At 44.0% G+C, this 8,637-nt stretch overlaps 1 long non-coding RNA gene across 1 annotated transcript; it reads left to right on the forward strand.

Moving 5' to 3' along the window:
• The first annotated feature begins 7,978 nt into the window (after positions 1-7,978).
• On the forward strand, positions 7,979-8,365 carry LOC134215442 (uncharacterized). The gene is made up of 3 exons (XR_009980162.1): positions 7,979-8,090; positions 8,149-8,227; positions 8,284-8,365. It is a non-coding gene; the product is annotated as an uncharacterized LOC134215442 (long non-coding RNA).
• Positions 8,366-8,637: the final 272 nt, after the last annotated feature.

Below are 8,637 nucleotides of genomic sequence, written 5' to 3' on the forward strand. Positions count from 1 at the left end.
ATTTATGTAAATAACAGTCGGCTGGACTCTGCAGAGTGCAAAGCAGAATAACTTATTAATAACAAACTTAATTATCCAGTTATATTGATAACTAGAATTGTTATCTTTCTGGTTGAATTACAGGTCACCATAACAAAAATGATAACCGAAATGGATTTAATTCAAAATACCGAATCGGCAATCAATTAGGATAAATACGGTTCATCGTCCTTTTATTGAATACATTTTGTTTTCAGTTGTGACCAATTAAATAATAGGCTTAGGTTAGTTTTTCTCTCTTATATTATCAATCATTAGGTTGCTAGCAGCGCCATGCTATAAAACGATTTCGTTTATAAGTTTTATTCAAACTAAACCAAAATCTTTCATGTTTTCATATGCATATATAAACATAAACACTGCTGATCCCAGGAAGAATTATTCCGTGAAAAAATGTTGCTATTCGGTGGATCCAGGGCCGGACAGTTTTCGGGGGCCCTAAATGTACGGAAAAGGTTGATTTTGGTACATAAGGTTATGTGGGAGCCCGGGACCATGGCCACGCGGAATTAGGATTCGTATGAAAACGTCGTATGGGTAGGTACCTAGTCCACAACGCCCATTTTCGCTTACAATGTCTGGCGGGTATATTTTTTGGGCTTCTGTGATAGTCCATTCCAACACCTTCCAAAGGATTTTCTATTTCACATCTCGATATTCCCATGAGTCGACCGTCCTTTCAACATGGAGGTGATCTTGCTCGTTTGCGTTCAAACCTAATAGGTTTAAACTGTCAATAGTTGAACAATTAGTCTTTGGTTCAGCACATTGCTAAATCGACTAACGTGCAAGCATGATTGTTTTCTCCACAACACACCAGATCGTTAAAATTTCTTGATTATCCGACATATTTCAACTTTTGTGGTAATTCCTTTGTTGGCAGAGAAATAAACAAATCAGTAGATATCGTTATAGTAACGAGGAAAATCACAGTCTGCTTAGACGAAAATTTCAGTTAAGTGTTTGGAAACAGCTCTTGTCACACTATTCATATTCATATTCAATTCATAGAATAGGCCGGGTACATTTAGCAGAAGTAAGTATTGTGCCTTGCAACAAAATGACATCTTCCATGACAATTTTTTCAAGACTTCTACAGATCTGGCATTCATCGCTACAAACCACCACGTGGCGGTCAAATTTTCAAAATTATCAAAGTAGCTTTTTTGCTACAGGTATGTTTTTCTTTAAAGACTATCTGGCGCTAATTTTTGTTTGCGTCGAAAAATAAGCGAATGAGTAGATTTTTTTATGCGCTGTACAATATGTTTGAAAGAATAGAATGCTTATAGCCCGCTATCTGAACGACGCGAATTTTAGAAGAAAATACCAAATTTGTATTGATAATACATTTTGTTATTATTCAGTTATCAGTTAATCACATGATTGATAACTAAATATCAAGATGATAATAAGGATAACTAATCCTGTTATCATTTTGATATCATTTCAGTTATCTGCCTTTGCTCGGGTAGAGAGTATCTTTGGATATCGAGAATATTGAACATCTTCTGATTTACTCTGTAGCTCAGATGCTGAATGTGTATGACCATTTCCCAATAATAATATGGAGTTTTTACTACAAAGTGGATGAACGATGATGAAAAATGTATGCCTCACAGAAAATAGCCGAAGTATATAATTAGGAAGCCTTATAAATTGAACTGCGAATTAGTTATAGCTTGTGAATATAATTATTAATTGTCTGATGCTGCTTTCGTTTTGCTCCCAAAAATATTCGCTTCGTGGGTTGCCAATAATCTATCAAAATAGTTTTCTCTAAAATGGTTCATGTTCACACCGCTGGGCGACAGTAGCCGGTGTCGGCATAATGGCCAAACCCTTTCTATTTAAGGAGTGTTTTAGGAAGAGGTAAAAGCATACCACGAAGATTGATAATAAACTTTAGAGCAATATACAACAGTATCGAGATTTGTTTTTGTTTCTTTTTCTTTCATACATGTTCCTCGTGGTATGCTTTGACCTCTTCCTAAAACACTCCTTAAATAGAAAGGGTTTGGCCATTATGCCGACACCGGCTACTGTCGCCCAGCGGTGTGAACAATCTCCCGCCCGTAACATCCGGTGTTCCTGTCGGAATCTCCGGATTTACCTGACTGTATTTCGAACACCGCCAGATTCACTACAGCACGACGATGCACCTTACCGTTGGCCGTCCTAACGTCTGCTTGTCGAATCCTTCCATCAGCTCCTTGAATTACGTTTTGAACCCTTCCTCGTATCCAGCTTTTCCGATTTTTCCCATCGACTATGAATACCAGATCTCCAACTTCTAGCTGCTTGTGGTCGTCAAACCACTTCGGCCGATGGTTTAAGCTTGGCAGATACTCCTTCGACCAACGTTCCCACATCTTGTTGGCTAAATATTGTGACCTTTTGTAGACATCTTTCAGTGCTTCAGCCTGATCTACTGAATCATCAACCCGCATGTCCGCACTTGTTATCATGCCGCGGAGAAAGTGGTTTGGTGTGATAGCTTCTTCGTCAGATGATTCTTGTGGGATGTATATTAACGGACGTGTGTTAATAATGTCCTCAGCTTCGGCTAATGTTGTTGAGAGGATTTCATCCGTTAGTTTACGTCCATCTTCGAGCGCTCGCAAAGCTTCTTTGACGGACCGCACCATTCGCTCCCAGACGCCACCCATGTGCGGTGTTCCAGGAGGGTTGAAATGCCAAATAGTCGCCGCCGATGTTACCTTTTCGGCACACTCATTATTTATCTTCTTCGTTATCACTGCCTCCGCCCCACGGAAACACGTTGCATTGTCCGAAAAGATTTGTTCGGGAACTCCTCGCTTGCATGCGAATCTTCTGAAGGCCATTAGACAGGATTGCGTAGTCAAAGTATGGACGACCTCAAGATGTACAGCTCTCACTGCCATGCATGTGAAAACGGCGATCCATCTTTTCTCTTTCCTTCGTCCCACTGTAACTTCAACCGGACCAAGATAATCCACACCCACTGCACTGAAGGGTCGGGAATGAGATGTGATACGTTGAACCGGAAGAGGTGCCATCATTGGGACACTGGGTACGCAGCGATTTACCTTGCACCACATACATTCTTTTGTCGCCTTCTTGATTGCAGCACGTGCTTTAGGTATCCAGAACTTCTGCCTCAGTTCGTTAAAACCGTCTCCCTATTTGCATGCGCAAATTTATTGTGAAAATGCAAAATCAGTTTCTTGGTAATCTCATGATTTCCAGATAGGATTATCGGGAATCGCTTGTCGAAAGGCAGTGCTTCGTTTCTCTCTAACCTGCCTCTTACTCGCATGACTCCTTTTTCATCTAGCGCCGGAGAACGCTTGTACAAACTGCTCGACTTTCCAATCTTCTCCACTGGCTGGCCAGTACTCCGCTGTAAATTTTTTTCCAGTATATCCATTTCCTCCGGAAAGCTTTCAAACTGAGCCTGCCGCCATAAAACCGTTTCTGCTCTTTGAAGCTCTTCTTGTTGAAGAATTTTCGTTTCCGCCAGATATCCAGTCTTGACCAGCCGACGTTGATGTTCTGTACGCTGGGAAACTGCAATAGGCCGACCATCTTTTTTACGTCGACAGTTGGAAGCGAATCGCAGCACGGTTGCTGTCACACGCAACAGTTTAGTCCAACTAGAAATATTAACCGCATCGATCACAGCGTGGCAAAACATAGCACCTCTGGTTTCCTCCAGTGTTTCTTCGATCTGTTCTTCAAGGGCCCACTGATCGCTTGATTGGTATAATATAGACGGACCGTGTACCCATTGAGAATCGTTTTGCAAAGGGGGGCCGTGTCCCCACTTCGTAAGTACATCCGCGATATTCTGCTTTGTCGGTACCCATCTCCAGTCTCGCATGTGGGTTACGTCCAAAATTTCGCCTATTCTGAACGCGACAAACTGCTTGAATTTGTGTTGGTCAGACTGTAACCAAGACAATACAGTTCGAGAATCTGTCCATAGGATGGTGCGACTGATCGGCAGAGAATGAGATTCTACGACGGTTTGCTTCATTCGTGCCCCAAGTACAGCTGCCATCAGCTCGAGACGGGAATGGATTGCCGCTTCAATGGTGCCACTTTAGCTCGGGACATCACTAAACTGCATCTTACCACGCCGTTAGCAATTGTACGTAAATACGACACGCATCCATATGCGTGTTCGCTAGCATCGGTGAAAATATGCAACTCAATTGATTCAACTGACGAACTTGAAGCGTCTCCCAGATAGCATCTAGGAACTCGAAATGCTTCAACTTCGGGCAATAGCGCAGTCCACTCTTTCCACAAACTCCAACCTTGCTCGTTGATCTCTTGATCCCATTCACAACCATTTCGCCAAAGATGTTGTATAATGACTTTGCCATGTATCGTGAAAGGTGATAGCAATCCCAGAGGGTCAAAAAGTCCCATGACACAGCTCAATACGATACGCTTGGTTGGTCGCTTGCCTTTGAACAAATACTCCTTAACTTCTGCACGATGAGTAACGGAAAATGCAAACATGTCTGACTCTACATCCCATATAACTCCGAGAACTCTTTCGCCTGATGATTGTTTGTCTTGCTGGAAAACAACCGGGCCCGGAGACTTTGCTTCTCCCAGTGCTGAAAGAAACTCGGGCGAATTAGACACCCAATTGCGAATGTCGAAACCAGCTTGTTTGTGGATATATCTCACTTCTTTTGCTCGTTGTATCGCTTCCTCGATTGTGTCGACACTGTCAAAATAATCGTCAACGTAGTGCAGATAAACAATGGCCGCTGCCGCTTCAGGGTATTGCAGCGCATAATCGGCCGCGTTTTGGTTCTTCACGAACTGTGCTGATGCGGGCGAACATGTCGAGCCAAATGTAGCGACGTCCATTACATAAATCCTTGGCTCATCACTATGATTGTTCCGGAACAGGAATCGTTGGGCCTGCTTGTCACGAGAAATGATCTTCAGCTGATTATACATTTCCCTGATATCCCCACCGAATGCGACCTTTTTCTCACGGAAACCGGTTATCACTGATACCAGTGGCGCTAGTAGGTCGGGCCCCTTCAGCAACATCGAGTTGAGCGAAACTCCATGAACCGTTGCAGCTGCGTCCCATATTAGCCGGACTTTACTGGGCTTTTTCGCATTTACGACGACATTTAGTGGCAGATACCACACTTTGTCTGGCGCAGTATGAGCCAGCTCTTCCTTGGTCGCAAGATGGGCGTACCCTTTCTCCTGATACTCTTCTATTTGTCGTCGGACGTTTTGGAATAACTCCGGCGATTTATACAATCTGTTCTCCAACTGCTTCATTCGCTTCGTCGCCATGAGATAGCTGTCTGGAAAATGTATTTCATCCATTTTCCAAAGAAGCCCCGTTTCAAAACGATTTCCCACTCGCTTCGTGGTATGTTCCATGATCTCCCGAGCCCGTCGATCATCGACCGACTCATTTCGAACTTTTATCACCGACTCTTCCAGTGCGTAGTGATTCTTAAGAATGTCATGAAGGTCTTCGTTGGATATTTTTTGGTGGTAACCCAGGAAGCCTCCTGAAGCCGAGGTTGTCTGCCGCGGACCGTACACAGTCCACCCAAGCTTGCAACGAACCGCTATTGGCTCTTGGGTCGTTCCGATCCTTGCTTCCCTTGGAGCAAACGTGTGGATGTTGTTTATCCCAATCAGTAAACCTGGTCGACCATCGTATGATGCGATCGGTAGATCGCGCATGTGCTTGTATTGCGCCGTTAGCTCAGCGGCGTTTAGGGTCTGATGCGGCAGCATCAGCTTTTCGACCGTGTTAACAGTATGTAGCAGGAACTTTTCTGTACTTTTCACTCCTACTGCAGAACTCCACATTCATCCGCATTGAATTTTTCTCCACGCGATAGATATCAGAAGTCCAGTTGATGGTCAATTTCTCTCTTACTCCGGTGAGTCCCAGTCGCTCCGCCACATCGTTCTCGATCAGCGTCACGGAAGCGCCCTCGTCCAAAAAGGCAAGTACCGTTATTGATCTTTCCCCACAATGCAGCTGTATCGGAATCATCCGAAACACCATAGAGTTTGCGGTTCTTATATGTGCGCTCATACCAACTACGTCTGCGATTGGGTGGATTAGCGGGTTGTGTGGTTCCCTACATTCACCTACAGTACAACGAATCTTGAAGCGGCACTGGCCACTGTGATCGTTAAGGCATGTGTGACACAGTTTCCATTTGGTCACCACTTTCATCTTGTCCACATACGGTAGGTCCCGGAAATCCTGGCAGAAGCGCAAGCGGTGATCATCTCGCTGGCATACCCGGCATGACTTTTGTTTCCTTCGACTGGCATCCGATATAGGAGAACTCCGATTAGGCTCACTATGGCTATAAAGTGCCTTCTGCTTGTTTCTTCCACCTGCACCAGCTGTTGACTTGGTTTCCGGCTTATAATCGAAGCTAACATTTGCCTCGCAGGCGTCCGATACAATTCCGGAAATGAAGTCCGTAAACGTTCGCAGTGTCACAACCTTCTTCTTCTTCTTGTATTGCACCCATTGTCGCTTTTCTCCGTCTGGTAGTTTGCTAACCAGATCCTGGATCAGAACTGGATTCACCAGATGAAGTGTGAGATCTGCTGCCTCTAGGTGCTCACAAAGCTGTTCTACTGCGTTTCCGAAAGGTATAAACGAAGCTAATTTATCCGATCTTGGTGAGTCAAGCTTGCGTACTCTGTCCAAATGGCTTTGTAGCAACTGCTCGGGACGGCCATAGAGTTGCCGGAGCTTTGCAATTACCCTAGGCACTGATTTTGGAAGAAGAAGCTGTCCACGAACCGACTCAAGTGCTGAACCTCGCAGGCTTTCTTGGAGTCTCACCAGGTTCTCGACGTCGGAGTATCCACAAGCTTCGTTGGACGCTTGATATGCCCCGAAGAATAATGGCCATTCTTCTGGCTTACCGGAAAAATAGGGAAGCTTCTTTGTGAGTCCACTCCTAGCGGCTAATTGAGCCCGACTCGGTCCGTGACATTGACGTCCTACTACTCCATTATCCTTGCCACTCCCTTTGCTGATGGTCATTTCGCTGCTACTGCTCGAACTATCTTCTTCGTCCTCCTCTTCGCTGCTTTCTTCCTTCTGTTCTACGAAGCGCTTTACGTTTGCCTCTGTAAGCTTCCCGAGCACTGGCGTTATGAATGCACCCGACGGGCCCGCTGCAACACTAATTGTTTTCGGAACATGTTTCTTCTGCTTACTTGTGGATCCATCAGCGTCGTACAACTGCTTATCAACGGCCAACATTCTTTCCCGGTACATCTTCTCCATTTCTTGTATTCGGATCAGGTGTGCTTCCTTCTCTTGTAACTCTCTTTGAAGCTCGATCTCCTTTTCTTCTATCTCCTTCTCTCGTAGCAGCCGTTGCTTCTCCAGCTTTTTCTCACGCAGATCTTTCTCCATCCTCATCCTTCTCTCCTTCAGAGCATTCTTCATCTCCATCTCTTTCCGGCGCAGCAACAGCTCCGCATCCATTTCTTTCTCCAGCCGCTTATTTTCCGCTTCCATTTCTCGTAGTTTTTCTTCCACGCCCGGCGGCAGAGACGGCGGCACACGATCAGACGACTTGGTTGACAACTTATCATACTCTTCTGCAATTTTCTTCGTGCGCGATGCAGCCTTCTTCTGCTTTTGGTACTCCTGATTAACTGCCTGACAAGTAACATCTTTGCAGAACCACTTCTTGTCCTTCCTCGGTGCAGTAGACATTCCTACACAGCGAGTGTGGAACCAGCGGTCACAGCCGTCACATGCGATCATCTCCTCATTTTGTGTGGAAGTTTCTCCGCAGTCAGCGCAAGGCGGTTAGGTCCAAGGATTTTTGGCTCATCGTGATCTCGTTATTTGATTTTTGAGATTGTTTGGATACACTATTTATTTCTCAGCAACTATTCGGAGTAGCTCGAGCTGTTGTATATTGCTCTAAAGTTTATTATCAATCTTCGTGAAATTTAGTAGTGTTAGCAAAGCAAAAGTTGTAGTTTAGTGAACTTTACTATCAAATCAAGTTGAATTACCTGTAAGTAAAAAATATATATAAATTAAGATGATGAATGACCTAGATTACATCTATCTAGTTTGTACCACACTCAACGCGAAGGCAGAACATAACCGTGCACTCAACCGTATACTGACGGTAGTTTATACGGCATAGTTGTAAGTACCTGAAATGAAAAATAGTAAAATCTTAATTAAAGAATTGAATAAAATAGCAGGAGTAAAGAAATAGCGAAGGAACGAACGGAAATAGGATCAGCAAGGATTCGGATTCGTAAGGAAGTGAGAAACTATTTGAGTGAGTAGGAATAATCATGTAACTTTAAAAACTGTGTAAAAAATGTAATTGCTTCTTATAGTTTTTGAGCTACTCCGAATAGTTGCTGCGAAATAAATAGTGTATCCAAACAGTTCATAAAAGTTCATGAGCGAATGGAGTGATGGAACGGTGTGACGTCAATGCCCTCCCCTCAAACTTTGTTTATTTTTTTAGCAGACTAATACTAATAAGCTTGGACTTCCTCCACACCTTTCTTTTACCATATTGGTGACCATATGCCGACAGTTAC

The sequence above is a fragment of the Armigeres subalbatus genome, chromosome 2 (assembly GCF_024139115.2).
Source record: "Armigeres subalbatus isolate Guangzhou_Male chromosome 2, GZ_Asu_2, whole genome shotgun sequence".
In the NCBI taxonomy this organism is placed as follows: Eukaryota; Metazoa; Arthropoda; class Insecta; order Diptera; family Culicidae; genus Armigeres; species Armigeres subalbatus.